Source organism: Phoca vitulina, unplaced genomic scaffold (assembly GCF_004348235.1).
Source record: "Phoca vitulina isolate PV1807 unplaced genomic scaffold, GSC_HSeal_1.0 scaffold16, whole genome shotgun sequence".
Classification (NCBI taxonomy): domain Eukaryota; kingdom Metazoa; phylum Chordata; class Mammalia; order Carnivora; family Phocidae; genus Phoca; species Phoca vitulina.
In genome coordinates, this window is record NW_022589719.1 from 2,274,920 (window position 1) to 2,291,854 (window position 16,935).

Here is a 16,935-nt window from a genome sequence, read left to right on the forward strand (position 1 = left end):
CAGGCCTCTGACGTTGCCTCTGATCAGCTCCTGCCCCTGTGGGAGCCATACTCCCTTCAGTTTCTGTCATCTTGACCCACTGCACAAACTGCCAGGCCTTCTTATCATTGGGCTTTTTTAAGTGCCTACTTCCAGTCCTATGTTGGGTGTCCTTTGACCTGATCTTTCTTTCTGCTTGTTTTTCCTCCCATTGCACTGTGTTCCCTGGAAACTCGGCTGCCTTTTAAACAAACGCCCTCGAACTCTTTGCAGAATGTCCCTCCATCTCTTAGCCTCCTTGAATTCCTCTGGGGATACAGCTCTGCTGTAGTTCTCTGAGTGGAGGTTGCATTTTCTTCCACACCGAAGGTACCTTGGAGCCCAAATACAGCATCCGCTTTTCCAAAGACAGCTTTGCTGCATCGGGAGTAGTATCTTCCATCCTCATACACAATCTTCTTTTGAAGTCCCGGCCATGTGCTCATAACACCTGCTATCCCTTCTAGTTGCTGTCAGTGACGAATATCCTGGCCACTCCTCCTCACTCACTGAGGTCTTTGGTATCTAGCTGCTTGGGCTTCACCTCCATGTGGAGCTATGCCATCGTTCTGGGCAAAAGTCCAGCCTTGGAGATTTTTACCTTTGGGACTATAATCGCCTTTACTCTCATACGTCTTCATTACGCTCCTGGTCTTGCTTTCACTTAACTGCTCCATCCCTAAAATCATAAACTCCCATCCCTAGGTAGAATCTTTCAGCCTCAAGTTTGTGCACACTCTCTCCACTTACCAACCCCCTGCAATCATACTTCTACCCCCATTCTACTGGCGCTGTTCTTAATGTGATCACCAATACTCCCCTGTCAGATCCGTACTCTACACATTGCCAGAAGGATCTTTTAAAAAACGTATCAGTGATCCTATCATTCTCTAGTGTAAAATCCTTTCATACTTCTATGTTAATTTATTCATTCATTTACAGATCTGAGCAATGACCTAAGCAGCCCAAAGTTGCTGCTCTCAACACCTGCACACACCTCATTACTGTTTTATTTAAGAATGAAATAAAAATATTTTTAAATTTTCCTTTCCCCCAAGTTGCTACCTGTCTAGCAGCTTGTATTTTCACATAGCGCTTCTATCCCCCTTGACCTCAGGAATGAAGTGCACACCCCTTAGCATGGTATTCGAGACCTGCCTTGACCTGACCTGCGTTCACCGTCCTCATGCTTTCCTGAGTTCTATGTGGCTCCCCTCTACCTTTCAGTGCTGTGAAGTCACATGCCTGGATGTGTCTTCTCAATGCCCTTGGTCTCCCCTTTGGTAGTCCTTTTCTTTTCATGTCTTACCTTTTCCCTTATCGATCTTGTGAACATTTCTTTGTTTTTTATGACCGCTTGTGTCATGCCCTTTGCTACATAGAATTGCTCATTACTTTCATGTGACCGTTGCATGCGTATTTCCTCTAAAGTGCTTGCAGCATTCTGTCTCCACTTATGAACTGTGGAAGCCCCAGCCAAGCTGTCTTCATCTCTGTGACCACCCCACCCAGTATAGTCAGGCCCAGGGAAGCACTCTGTTCCTTCGGAACTGGCCGTGACAAATCTGCCCACTCTGTCCTGCTCCACCCAACGTAGTGCAGCAAACAGTCCTTGGGAAGACCCGTGGCACTTCTTAATGGAGCTTTTTAGAGAGACCTGATGGTACCATTTGGTAAAAGAATCTTCACCTTGAATTAGGTGCTTCGGGGATGTAAGTGTGTAAGACCCTGAGGGAGGAGGCTGTCATTGATTGAGCTCTGGCCCTGTTTTCTTTCTCCAGCTTTCTTACCCAGTTCATTTTCGTAGGTAAGCATTCAATATTCTGTATCCTCCAATTCCATTTCCACCCCCTTCTCTCTCTCTCTCTCTCTCTCTCTCTGTTCTGTGGAGGCAGGTGTATTTTAGAATTCTAAAATGTGTTTGCAGCTCTCAGGCATGTCTCTAAATTAGACCTCAATATCCATCTAAAAGGATGGATCTCAGCACTTTTTTTTTAAATCTAGGAAATGCTATTATTATCATTATCATAATTATTATATCATGAGTATTTAAATTTACTTTTCCAAGATTGATTGTTTATCCAAGTTAGGAAGGCCAATGCATCTATATCAGCCTTTAGTCAAGAATCTTATTTTGCCACTTGTGAAAGAGCTTTCCACTCAGAAAGCATACATTTTGAGTGTTTATATGTAGGCATTTTCATTTTTCACAACTTAATGGACTAAGACCATACAGACACCCCCCCCCCCCCCCCCAAGACCTTCCACACCATCATTGGTCCAAGGAATTATACCTGCTCTCAGGCAGGGGAAGGGAAAAGTGAGTTCGTCTGGGCAGGATGTGGCAGTCTTGTTGTGGCCAGTGGGGGGCCGCAGGGCTCTGAGGAAAATGACTTGCTCTTTTTGTCTTGTGAAGGACTTAGTCAAGGAGCCACAGCTGGCTCAGTGGATGAGTCACTGACAGGCAGAGGATAGTAACTTGAGGAGATACTCATTATGGCTGGGGTCCCCAGGGCTGGCCAGAGAGGAGAGCCAGGACTGGTAGCCCGTTGAGAAAGGCTACCTTTTAACCAAAGGAGTGAGAAGCAGCAGCTGAAGACCTTTCTTGAGGTCTGAGATGCTGTGCAAGGTACATAATGTGTGTAATGAGACAATCTCATCGAATCTTCACAAAAACACTATTTCTCAGATATGGAAACTCAAGTTCAGAAACATTAGGGGACTTTCCTAGAGTAACAGTAATTGGTAGCAAAGCTGGGATTTGAACTAAGATTCCACCATTGTTTTCTTTCTAGCTCCATGAATTTCAGCTACCCAGGGGTATACGTGTTTCCTCTTTCCTGAGAAAGGAGAATTGCAGGCTTGGCATTGTCCTCCCCATCCCACCCCCCGTTTTTAAAAAAACAACTTAGGAGATAATCCACATACCATAAAGTTAACTGATTTAAAGTGTACAGATAATTGATTTTTGATACATTGCATTATTTGACAAATTGTGGTAAAATATGTATAACCTAAAATTCGCCTAAATTTAGCCATTCTAAAGCCTACAGTTCGGTGGCATTAATTACATTCACAGTGTTGTGCCACCATCACCATTCTCTGTTTTGGAAACATTTTCCTCATTCTACAGCATCCCTATAACTGCTAAGCAATAAGGGCTCCTCTCTTTCTTCTCCTAGCTCCTGGAAACCTCTCATCTTTGGTCCAGTCACAATGGCGAACGGTTTGGTGGTTCCTCAAAAACCTAAGCATAGAATTACCACCTGGCTCAATAATTTTATTCCTAAATATATATCTAAAGGAATAGAAAACAGGGACTTGACCAGAAACTTGTATGCAATCTTCATTGCAGCGTTATTCACGTAAGCTAACAGGTGGATTGTTTGCTTTTTCCACTTCATCCCAACCACATGCCTAAGCCTCTTCTTCACCATAGCAGCCCTACTAATTTTTTTAAACACAAAACAGTATTTTAAAATACGCTAACCATGCTGTGCATTACACCTCCCGAACTGATTTTTCCAATAACAGGACATTTGTAGTTTTTGACTCCCTGCCCCGCCCCCATCTTTCACCCACCTCCCTCCCCACTCCGGCAACCACCAATCTGTTTTCTGTATGAGTTTTGTGTGTTTGTTTGTTTTTTAATTCCACGTTTCAGTGCGATCATGCAGTATTTGTCTTTTTCGGGCTAATTTATTTCACTAAGTATAATACCCTCTAGATCCACCCATGTTGTCAGAAATGAGGAGCGTTTTCTATTAGTGAATACTATTTCAGTGATCATATACACCATATTTTCTTTATCCATTTATCTGTTGATGGATACTTAGGTTTTTTCCATATCTTGGCTTTTGTAAATAATGATGCAGTGGACACGAGGATACATATATCTTCTTGAATTAGTGTTTTTGCTTTCTTCAGATAGATACCCAGGAGTGGAATTGCTAGGTCATATGGTAGATCTAGTTTCAATTTTTTGAGGAAACTCCATACTGTTTTCCATAGCGGTTCTATCCATTTACAGTCCAGCCAACAGTGCACAAGTGTTTCCTGTTCTCCACATCCTCTCTAACACTTTTTTTTCTTAGTTTCTATGTAAATTCCAGTTAACATACAGTATACTATTATTTTCAGGTGTACAATTTAGTGATTTAACACTTCGTACAACACCCAGTGCTCATCATCACAAGTGCATCACTCATTACCTGTTTCACCCGTCCCTACCCCCCTTCTCCAGTGACCCTCAGTTTGTTCTCTATAGTTAAGGGTCTGCTTCTTGGTTTGCCTCTTTTTCTTTTCCCCTTTGTTCATTTGTTTTGTAAATTCCACATTTGAGTGAGATCATATGGTATTTGTCTTTTTCTGACTGAGTTATTTCACTTGGCATAACTCTGTAGCTCCATCCATGTTGTCGCAAAGGGAAGATTTCATTATTTTTTATGGCTGAGTAATATTCCGAATATATATATATCACATCATCTTTATCCATTCATCAGCTGATGGACTCTTGGGGTGTTTCCATTATTTGGCTATTGTAAATAATGTTTCTATAAACCTTGGGGTTCATGCATCCCTTGGATAATAGCCATTCACAAGTGTGCAGTGATACCTCCTTGTGGTTTTGATTTGCATTTCTTTGATGATTAATGATGTTAAGCACCTTTCATTTACCTGTTGACCATTTGTATGTCTTTGGGAAAATATTCATATCTTCTGGTAATTTTTAATACAATTTTTTGATGAATTTTATAAATTTTCAATGGTAACCCCTTCTCAGATAAATGATTTACAAATATTTTCTCCCATTCCATTGATTGCCTTTTCATTTTGCTGATGGTTTCCTTTGCTGGGCAGAAGCTTTTTAGTTTGATGTAGTGTTTAATTCTATTTTGTATATTGGGCTTCCAAGTTAGATAATATTTCAAATAGAGGCAGGTCAGTATAGAACAGTGTTTCTTAAACTTTGTTTCATTATCTGCCCCCTAAGGTGTCTTTGAGACATTTTTTCCTTATCACTCTCCCATGAAATTTTAATACCACAGATACTCCATATATCTGTTCACACACACACACAGACACACACACACACACACACACTTTGGAGAATCACAACTTTTATATCTAAGATTTCTTTGTTCCCCCACGAGCTGCTTTTTTTCCCCCATCCCTTACAGGTGATTTCACTCTAGTTGAGAGCTGTGGCATGGAGAGTAAAGCACCACCTTGGGAGCCAGATCTACCTAGACTTGAGTTCTAGTTCTGCCCCTTACTTGTTATGTGACCATGGGCAAGTTGTTAAGTCTCTCCATGACTTAATTTCTTCATCTGTACACTGGGGATGCTAAAAATCCTACTTCAGAGGGTTATTATGAACGTTAAATGAATTAGTATGTGTTAGGGTGGTACCTGGCACTCAGTAAAAGCTATAAAATGTTAGCTATCATTTTTTTAAAGGGTACTTCCATTTAAAAATAGCTTAAGACCAGTGAACTACATGGAAACCAGCTTGTCTTCCATTTCCTGCCTTTTGAATGATGTTTTTCATTCTGTTTTTGGTTTGTATTTTCAGAGGAAAATAGGTTATGAGTCATTATTCTGTGTTTATTTTTTTCCCCTCTTCCCATCCATTCACATTGTATACAAGTCTCGACTTGGTGATTTTTAAGAACCAGCTTAAATAATTTATGGTTTTGATTTTCATATTGGAGTACATGGATTCAGTCAAATGTGTAAGAATTTGGAATTGGGAATAATGTTGATTTCTGTTCAAGAAGATTATTTCATCTAAGGAATGTGTCCACGTGAGGAAACACACAAGAAGTAGCTTGCCTTCCTGAGTACATTCAGCTGTAGTCATTCTTCATACAGATAGATGCTGGAACATAGGTACTGGTTTTATTGAATATAGGTTGTGTTCATTAACTACCTGCTCATTGGTCTATAGGACCCTGTTTGTGCAATTCACAGTCTGATATTTAATCACTGGTTAATTTGGTGCTGTAGTGAATCAGACATAAACTTGTGGCATCAAATCATTTATTTTTAAAAGACTAAAGCCTGTGCACTTTATTTTGACTGCATGGTAAGAGTGGTGAATAAATAATATGGCCAATTGTGACTACAGCAAATTGCTATTTAATTAACCAAGGAAGGTATATATTCTTATTGAGAAGGGGGAAGTTCAGGTGGCCTGTAGAGAGGAAGAATAGAGTAGATGCCAAGGTCATCTTCCAGCTGGTTAGCCTCTTGTGTGTCCATAAGACAAAAATATTAATATATGCCTATCTATATGGTAATTGTGAAGATGAAATGAATACATGCAAAGTGCTTAAAACTGTGCATGGCACAAAGTAGTGATCAATAAAGTCTACTTACTATAAAGAATAGTTGAGACCAGAGATACAGAGGACATAGATGGCTTTGCTGGTGGTATTGTTCTCTCTCATCTCTTTCACTCTCAGCTGACTTTCCTTTATCTTCGTAAAGCAGAAGAACAGCTGACCAACATCTCCCCATTTCTCCCACACCCCAGCCCCTGGTGACCACAGTTCTAGTCTCTCTTTCTGTCAGTGTGGCTTTTTTTTTTTTTTTTTTAGATTCCACATACAAGTGGTATCATACAGTATTTGTCTTTCTCTGATCTATTTCACTTAGCATGATACCCTCAAGGTCCATCCATGTTGTCTCAAATGGTAATATTTCCTTTTTTCTCATGGCTGAATTATATTCTTTTGTACATGTATGTACATACAACATATTCTTTATCCATTCATCTTTTGATGGTTAAAGAGTACAAACTTCCGGCTATAAGATGAATAAGTTGCTGGTATTTAATGTACCATGGTGCATGGTGATCACTAGCATCGTGATTCTAGTTAATGATGTTGTATTATATATTTGAAAGCTGCTAAGAGAATAGATCTTAAACCTTATTACCACAAAAAATGTGGCAGTTATGTGATGGAAGTATAAGCTAAGGCTATGGTGGCAATCATTCTGCCTTATTTTAGTGTATCATATCTATGTGTGATACACCTTAAAGTTACACAGTGTTATATGCCAATTATATCTTGCTAAAACTGGGGGGGGGAAATAAAGAATTGTTGCCCAATTCAATCAGTGATAAGGGAAGGTCATCAACATTTTATGAAGACATCTTCTTGCCTTCCCAAGACTCAGATATCTTGTGGGTGAATTTTTCCCCAATTCCCTTTGTTGGAATTAGACATTTCTTTCTCTAGTAGGACTTAGATCGCCCTCACAAGATTCATGTTCATGTGACCGTCTCTCTGCTAGATTACGTTTTTTTTTTTTTTAAGATTTTATTTATCTGAGAGAGAATGGGAGAGAGAATGAGAGGGGGGAGCCTGACGCGGGACTCAATCCCGGGACTCCAGAATCATGACCTGAGCCGAAGGCAGTTGCTCAACCAACTGAGACACCCAGGCCCCCGAGATTATGTTCTTTATTGGCTTTTTTTTCATTTCGTGTAAAAGCCAGAAGACTGGGACCACATCCCACTGACCTTTGGATCTTTACTTCGAGTGGAATCCAGCAGTCTCTTAACACCTTTTGAATTTCCTTTCCTAAATGTAGGGAAGACCAGAGACTGTGGTAGCTTCTACATTTCCAGTGTGTTCTTTGTTAGTCCAACTGATGCACAACTCATGAGAAAACCTTGGACCCCTTTGGAAGAACTCACTGGTTTTGTTGATATCATTGGCTGGAGTAGAATTCAGATACAGGTAGATTCCGATAGGCTGGGGCACAGCCTGAGGCCAAAACTGAATTAACTTTCACTCACTGTGCTGCTTTTCTTCCAGACATTTCATATCAGGTTATGGACATTCTCAAAGGTCAGAATGCCAGGCTGGGAAGAAAGTCTTAAGGTGGTGTCTTACAGTGCTTTTCCAATGTCCAACTAGAAATTGGTGTGCTTTGATTTCCAATGGCACAGAGATACGCTATTTTATGACAGTATTTGATTCTGAAATTGAGCCCTGCAGGGAAAATAAACATCCTGGCAGGGTTTTTTCAAATATCTGATATAGCTATATTTGGAAAATACATTTAAATGTCATAAAACCAACAACCTAATTTCTATATTATGGTGTAGGTAGCTCTAGGAAGACTTTTTTATTATGCATTGGATGACCAAAAGGTTACTTGGATTTTTAATCTGCAAATACTTGATTTGGCAAGCGATGTATTTGTTTGACATCTATCTTAGAAGATGATGTAAAAATCCATTTCAGCAGGCGACAGAGAAACTTAGAGTCATTTTCTTACTTTGGAGCTGCCTAAGAAAACACTATAGACTGCATGGCTTCAATAGCAGAAATGAATTGACTCACCATACTGGAGGCTGGAAGTCTGAGATCAGGGTGTCACTGTGGTTGGGTTTTTGTGAAGGCTCTCCTGGCCTACAGATGATTGTGTTCTCCTTGTGTCCTCACATGGCAGAGAGTGAGCAAGGACAAACTATCTAGAGCCTCTTCATATGAGAGCATATATCTTATCTTGAGGCACCACTCTCATCGTGTCATCTAAACATAATTACCCCCCAGAAGCCCTATTTCCAAATACCATCATATTGGAGGTTAGGATTTCAACACATAAATTTGAGAGGGGTGCACAATTTAGTCCACAGAAGTTATCTAGGCATCTCCCTATGTTGTCTAACCATTTTTTTTTTCCCTTCTCTTTCTCCTTCCCTTCCTTCATGCCTCCTTGTTGTCTTCCTCCGTTCTTGTTGTCTTCCTCCGTTCTTGTTGTCTTCCTCATTCCCTTCTTCCTTTTGCTCCTTTCTTCCTTGCTCCACTAAATCTCCTTGTGATAACATGCTTTAAGGCACATTCATGGGTTGAATCTGATAAATATATTTTGCTTGGTTTGAAATGTTTGGGAAAAGAAGGAACACAAATTCTGAAAAATTAAATTAATGCTTGGATATGCAACTTCTCTAGAAAGATCAGAGATCTAGCCCAGTCTCTGAGAGGTAGTACTAGAGGGTTCAGAGTTAGACTCTGAAGCCATTCTACCAGAATTCATATCTTGGCAGTCCAGGTGTATCTCCTAGCTATGTGACCTTAGACAATTTACTGAACGTTTCTAAACTGCGCTTAGCACATAGTGCCATGCAATGATGTCTTATTACTCCTTCATGGCATTATCTGACTGGAACTCTGGTTATTCCCAGTCCAAACTCTTGCTATTGTCTTTCCACCACTGAGGTTCAATGTCACTTTCCATGAGTCCTTGGCCTTGCACTATGCTTTCTCCCTAAAAGAAAGAAACATTTTTTTTGTTTGTTTGTTGTTGTTGTTGTTCTTGGAAGTAGGAAAATGAAAGATGTATGTTTTAAGAAAAATAAGAGACAAAAATGTATTTCTTTGTTGAAGGGACCTATTTTGCATATAGATTTTCTACCTGGCTTCTGTTAGGCATTTGGTTTATAGTCCTTGCTTCAGGGAGAAAACCATAATTATAGAGAAGCCTGAGCATTGGATAAAACACTAGTTTCAGAGCTAGAAGACCTTGCTTTTGTTAAAATCTCAATGATTATCTGTCTACCTTTGGGGCTCTATTTCTATCTTCTCTGGACTTCTGTTCTTTCATCTGAAATAGGGCATAGTAATCTATATCTTGTCTACCAGACTGGATTTTTATCAGTTCAAGTCAGAGATCATAGAGATTTTAAAAAATATCCAGTCTGACACAGTGGGAGAGTATTGATAATTTTAATATAACAACTGACTGGCCAATGCCACCATGTTTTTATAACTCATGATTTCTACAAAGGTAGGAGATTAAAGTCTGGTAGAATTGCCCTGCATGTTAATTTACTAGTCTGTGGAGAACTTGCCCAAATCTATGCTTTTGTATGAATATATGTTTGCTAGATCTAGCTGCTCTTGGTTTTCAGAGGAGATGCCAACTCAGTTGACAATAGGTATCAAGGAACAGTGAGAACACTTGGGTCATCTGAATAGTATTCTCTAGAACTTGTGTCTTGAGAAAGCTTCTGGAACATCAAGCTCCTCAAAACAGGAAGAGAGAGGGGAGAAAGTGCTTCAGTAGGCTTTTATGATCCGTGGACAGAAAAATTTGAATATGTCAAGAACTTTAGGATGGGGGGGCAGGTGGTCTTTACTCTCTGGTCCAACTCCCTGATTGTATAGATGGCAAAATCAAGGTCTAGAGAAGAAAAAGTGACTTGCCAGTGCTATAGTTAGCTAGTAGAAAAAGCAGGAACATAACCTGACTCTTGACTGTCAATCCAGTGCTTTTGGTCCAGCAGTCAGAGTAGAACAAGTATGCTTTTTGGAGTCACAGGGGTCTGGGTTGAAATTCTAGGTACTCTATGTAATTTCCGATGCTAGTCCATGGGATGGAAATAATGAGATGGGATATCTACAGTGCTTGCAACAGAGCACAGTCTCAGTAAATCTTGGTTTGCTTTTCCCCATTCTGTTTCCTTTTTAAATATGCATGAGAAGTAGGCATAACCACCTCGCACCAACGCCCCAGCTCCAACCTTTTCCGTATTGCCTTTTTCTAGGAAATTCTTACAAACAAGTCTGAGTAGAACACACGATTTTATCAAGAGAATTCTTTGCATTTGCTTCTATCTTTGCTACCCAGACCCTGCACTCTAATTTAATGATGATAATGCCAAATTCGGTTCTATGTTTGCTCTGAACTCTTATGCAGATGGAGGCTGGTGATATATGAAGAATCATTATGCCACATCAAGTTTCATTTTAAAGTCCATAAGTATACCTTTTTAAAATGAAAACAAACTACTTCACCATCCTGGGGAGGGACATAAATCATGTATTTTTATTACCTCAAAAGACCACCAGAAGATGAGCTCCAATATTTCAAAGGTGACAAGCAATCTATACGAATGAATCATAATTTGAGCCCCATTATACTCGAGCTGATATATACTGCAGTGGGATTTATAGATGTTTCTCGAAAAATATGAAAAAGAAAAGCAAACAACCAGGCCTTTGTCTCTAGTTTCTAATCCTAGAGGAGGCAATCAGTCTTACGCAACCAGCATAGAGACTGTATGAAGCTGTGGGTTCAAGGTGGGAGCAGAATGCTGCTACCTGTTTTGGGGCTCTGGGTCACTGGAGCCTAAAGTGTGAAAGTGTTAAGAGTGATTTAAAAGAGCCAAAGAACCAGTGATGCATGGTGTAGCATCGCTCTTCCAACAGAGTATAATACCAGAACAAATGTTAGGAAAAGCTTTACACACAGACATAGAATTTGGAGATCTACTTGTTTCCATATGCTTTCTGGCCGCATCAGATGTATCTAACAGAGTTATAGGATTGAATCATCATGGAGGGCTAGAAATGCTGCAGTGAGGACTGTGCCAACTTTGAAATCAGACCATGTGTATTCAATCCCAGGCTCTTAGGCTTATGACTTTGTGCCTTGGGCAAGTGACCTAATAATCTCTGAGCTGCATTCCCTCATCATGACATGGGGTTACCTACTTCCTTCAAGAAGAATAAATGGAGTGATGAGATGCTATCTGGTGAGTACGTAGCACAGTGTTTAATACATAGAAATGACATCTATGAGAAATACTCATAAAAATGAGTACTAACCGGGTGCCAGGCGGCTGTTCCTAGTTTTATCCTCTGAGGTTATACACATTGAACCTCATATTCTTCTTGGTATTACCCTGTGCCTAATTGTGCAGTTTTTTTTTTAATCCATTCATCCTTCCAGTAATTAGGTTAACTGTTGTTCTTATAAAAACTTCTTAGACTGATTGAGACCTTTAACTTGAACCTGGACTAGAGTGTGTCCAGCCCCCACCTTGAGGTTCAGCCTTAGGCTGAGCCTCTTGTTGTCTCCTGGATTTGGATTGAATGTCACACCTGGAGAGACCATTGCTTGAGAAAGAAATAGACTTCAGGCATAACACCCGCACCACCTGGGCAAAGGTCAGATGGCTTTCAGGTTAAAATCTTTGATGCTTTGGGCCCTATGCGTTTCTCTCTGTGAGCATCAGTTCATTCTTTCATTAGGGAGTTCTGTCTGGGGTTTATTTGCTTGTTGTTGTAATTATTCATTACCTTTCAGAATCTTTCTGAACAATAAGCACCGTTTGTCTTAGGTTTATATTAAAAATCTCAGTTCACTAGTTCTCAAGATTGTTTTCTCAGGATATCTCAACTCTGAAGATGTTCGTTAATTCTGTTTTGATTGTTTCTATAATCAGATTTCCTTCTGAAGCACTCTTGAGTCCTATCAAAACTGTCTACGGGGTTGTGCCTTTCTCTGAGGACGAGGCAATCTTTGTTTTGGCCAATGTGTTGCTAGTCCATCCCCAGCCCCATCCTAAAAACGGGGAAATTCTCAATTCCTTCCTTTCTTCTGTATTATTGTTTCAAGGGACCCAGCTAGATGACTCTATAAACACTTGACAATTTTTTTCCCTCCCCTCTGCGTTAGTTATACTGTCAGGTATTTTTATATCTGGTGTTTGCATAATGGGGGATAGGCAACAAAGATAAGGTTGTAACAGTTTAATTTTCTGGTACGTTTGTCAACTTTTCTGCTCTATTTTGGTGCTGTCTTTTTCTGGACTGGTACCAGGAAATTATGAGATCTGCAAGAGTTGAAATTATCAGTGGTATGAAGTGAAAATGAAACCAGCTCAAAGACACCTCATCGGAGCAGTGGGGATATATGGCATGGGGTCCTGTGTGACTTGTGGAGAGTAAAGGTTGAAGAAGTTTATGTGAGAAATTCTCCCTGGGATCTTCTAACCATCCCCTTGTCCTGTTTTTGAAAATATTTTTATTCAGGGTCTTAGAATCCTCTGAAACAAAGGGATGGTTTGGCCATTTGAGTCAAAATAAGCTTGTTACAGTCGAGTAACTCCTTCAAATCGAGATGAGGCAGATGCCTCTCATCAGTTATCCAGTGGCCTAAGGGAAATGAGCCAGGAGTTTCTCTCTGGGAGGAGCTGACAAGGGTCCATGACAGGGAAATATTCATTGTAGTCAGCAGCCTGGTTGGCAGCTGTGGCCCATGGGCTGAAGATTGAATTGACTCTAAGGCAAGTCCTGACTAGTTTCTCATCCTAAAGAATGTCTGGGCATCCCGGCAGAATGAGACGGAGTTCAGCGTGGCTATATCTCTGAGAGTAAAATACCAAGGTGATTTAGCCTTCAGCTTGGCCAGCTCCAGTCCATTCTCTTCACTACAGCTGAGTGGTATTTTAAAAACAGAAATTGGTTTGTGCCCCTGCCTTGATTAAAGTCTAGACTCCTTCCTGTGGCCCACAAGGCTCAGCAGGATCTGGCCTGAGCTTATCTTGCCAGTTTCACTTTAAATAGACAAAGCTCCTTCCCCTAATTCTTCTCCAACATTCTTCTCTGTCTGGTATGTTATTCCTCTCCCCTTCACCTGTTTCACTTCTGTTTTAGGTGTTCGATGAAACATCATGTCCATAGAGACTGCTCCTCTGGCCCTCTCAGACCACGTCCAATCCCCCTGTTAAAAGGTCTCCCGTTCTTGGTAGAACTTACAAGTTTCGCCCAATGTCTTGCCAGGCTGTTAGGTTTATGGTGGCATTTTGTTCATCCTCTGCTTCAGGGCCTAGTAGAAGGCTAATTAATGTTCATGACTCTGTGATTCTCTCCCTTCGTAACTCTACAGAGACAACAAGTTTAGCCTCTGGAGTTTCCCTTACTTTTCCCCACCTCCAGTCTCTACTTGGTGAATTTCTGTGCATCTTTTAAGATCAAGTTTAATGATCTCTTTCTTTTAGATGCCTTTCCTAGTCACCCCTCTACCAGCCAGGGTGGGCTCGACGGCTTAAATGAACAAAAGCATATTTGTAGCTCATGCAACATGTTGATCAGGCTTGTCTGGTTGCCTACTCCTCACTCAGGGACCCAGGCTGAGAATGTCTCCATCTCTGTGCTTCCATGATTTCCAAAGCAGGGACAGGAAAATGTGGTAAGCCAGGTGCTGGCTCTTAATCTTTCCCCCTAGAGGTGGTATGCTTTGCTCAGACATTATGCCCGGTCATATAGCTATGCTTAACTTCAAAGAGGATGGGGAAGTACATTTGTATGATGTGCCCAGAAAGAGGAAAACTGGTAATGTTTGAGGAACAGCACTAATGCCAACCAACTCCTTCCAATGCCTGGCTTCTCTTGGTATTCCCAGCCTCTCACTCACAATGATCTATTCTTCCACTCCCCCATCATCGCACAAAAGACCTTAAAATCAACAGTAACTGAATCAGCTCCAAAATACTAATGTCAAGCACACACTTTATAACCCCGTCTCCTTGCTTTCTAGCTCATGCATTCTAGTACCCTCATGGAAACTGCAGTTTGGGTTCCCTAAGAAGCAAACTCTGAGATGGAGGCTGGCATGCAGGAAGTTTATTAGGGAATGCTCTTGGGATGAAGGCCTCTGAGGAAGGGAAGAATGCAGGATTGGACAGAGGGAGAAGTTAGCTCAATCTCACTGAGTGCTCTGAAATCTGGATGGTCCCTTAGAATTATCTTGAGCTGGGGTAAATGAGAAGCAGTCTTTGTTGTAGCTCACTCCCAGGATGAAAGTGTGACTGACTGTGACTATATTATCTCTCATTAGCCGAGGACAGTTTCCCTAAAAGGATAACAGCTGATGATTGTTAGCAGGCAATACTCCCATTAGCTGGGGGATTAAGTTCTTTAGTTCTGAAGTGAGATCTGAGAAGTACAGCAGAGCGCCCACCCCTAATACCCAATCCATTTCAACTGTCTATCTCCATCTTCATGTCCTCACATCTCTCCTCAATAGCCAAGATTCCTTGGCACCTCATCATCATCATCTCTTTCTTTAGACCCTCAATTCCCCTGTATCTGTTTACTCATTATATCTGCATAAAAACTCATCTCTGGTCACACCAAACTTCCCAGTTACCCTTCTACTGCCCCCAAATACCTGAATGAAACTGGAGAAAAACACACGGCCATGCTGACTGCTCTGACTTAACTCATTCGTGATCACAAATCACAGCAGCTCCTCAGCCACTGTACTATATGCTCTGAGTAAATGTTTGTTCCCTTTTATCAACATGACTATTTAATACCTTATCCCCTCTCCTTAAATATCTGATACCTCCTCCCTTTCTTAATTCTCAGACGTTACCCTCTCTTTTCATTTGACTGAGAAAATAAAAATAAGCAAAGGAGAGTGACTTCATCTTACCACCAACTATGCCAACCCATCTCCACATCTTCCCTTATCTTGGCTTTGTTCTTGTTGTAGAGATGACTTGTTCCATCTGTGCACTGCTTCCCCCCAGGATTTGGCTCCTGCAATGATCTCTCTCTTCTATATCATCAGTTTGCGTCACTCATATTGAATCCTTCCCAAAAGCGTACAAACGTGCTGTGATCTCTCCCATCCTGAAATAAGACTCTCTCGACACCAAGTGTCTCCAGAACTACTACCCCATTTTTCTTTATGGGAAAAAAATCTCAAAAGGTTTGCCTTGTTTTTCTGTCTCTATTTCCTCCTCTTCCATCCTGTCTTTAATTGACTCAAGTCAGGCTTTTCTCCACCACCTTCCCAAATCTACTCTTCTTTGGTCAAGGTCACCAGTGAATTGCTTCATGCCAAATCCAGTGGTTAGTGATGTCTTGATCTTACTCAGCTTCTTAGCTGATGACAAAAGTGATCATTACTCCTTTCCTGAAACCCTTTTCCTCTTGACTTTTGTGCTATCCACTGTTCTGTGAAGCAAAATGCTTAAATGATGTCAGGTATTGACTTGTTAAAGAATTCTAATGCCCTGGGTGCCAGAAAGATCTGAACTACATCTCATGCTCATGTGCGGTTATTATTCTGTCTTAAATTCATGGGAGAGTTCCCTTCATACCCCAGCTTGATAGAATCTTATATAGTTTTTATATTCAGTTGTCCATTTATTTTAATTGTGCATTGTCTTGGATCGTTTTTGGAAGAACATGATCTTGTATAAGTAGAACACTTCATTGCCTGAAGCATTTCAGTGATTTCTGGTGTTTTGTTCGTACAGTTAAGCAAGTCTTGCTAACTGTGTGTCTTTCTAGGACCTCAATTACTCCACAGTAACTTTTATTTATGGGCTGACAGATCTTTAGTGCTGAAAAGAATCTGATATTATTTAAGTGTGTTTTATTAAGAAATAAGTCAGTCCATTTTTATTTTTAAAATAGATAAGTGAGATTCCTAGTACCCCAATACAGTGTTTTTATCCTCTGTTTCTACACATGAAGTGCCTTAGGACTTTGGTGATTACCTTAGTATATGTGCTGCCGAAGCGAGCACAGACTTTGGTGATTCCCTTAATAGTAACACTATGGTTGACTGTCATTTTCAAGGTGCTTTCATGAAGTGAATCATAGTAAATAAGAGATTGACTTCTGAGTTCAAATCCTGGGTATAGCTTGTTCTAACAGGATGACTTTGTGCCAGATATTTAACTTCTCTAAGCCTCAGTTTTCTAGACTTCAAAATGTCAGTAGTGCTGCATGTACTTGGATCATGGAATTCAATGTGAATTACATTAGATAATGAATTTAAAGATGTAAAGCAGTAGGTTTAGAACTGGCCTGTATGACAAACTGATGAGAACGTTGGGACTCAGCATGGTTAAATGCACGTCACAGGCTAGTAAATGGAAGAACCAGAACTCTCATTGTGTTAGGTCCTCATGCTGTGCTGTGATCCTTTCCTCTCCGTCTCCATAAGCACTCTGAGTAAAATGAACACTTAAGGCATTTCTGAAAACAACTTCCAGAAAAGACTCAAGTCTGTACTTAAGGTTGTAGGTTATTTCAGTTCTTACCATGAATGTTTATGAGGAAGCTGGTGATGCTCTGACTTCCATTTCAG

The 16,935-nt window shown here is 40.6% G+C and overlaps 1 protein-coding gene across 2 annotated transcripts in view; it reads left to right on the forward strand.

Annotated features, from left to right (window-relative positions):
* The window catches only part of NELL1 (neural EGFL like 1), a 794,433-nt gene that overhangs the window by 357,537 nt on the left and 419,961 nt on the right, over positions 1-16,935 (forward strand). The gene's annotated exons all lie outside the window — the stretch shown is intronic.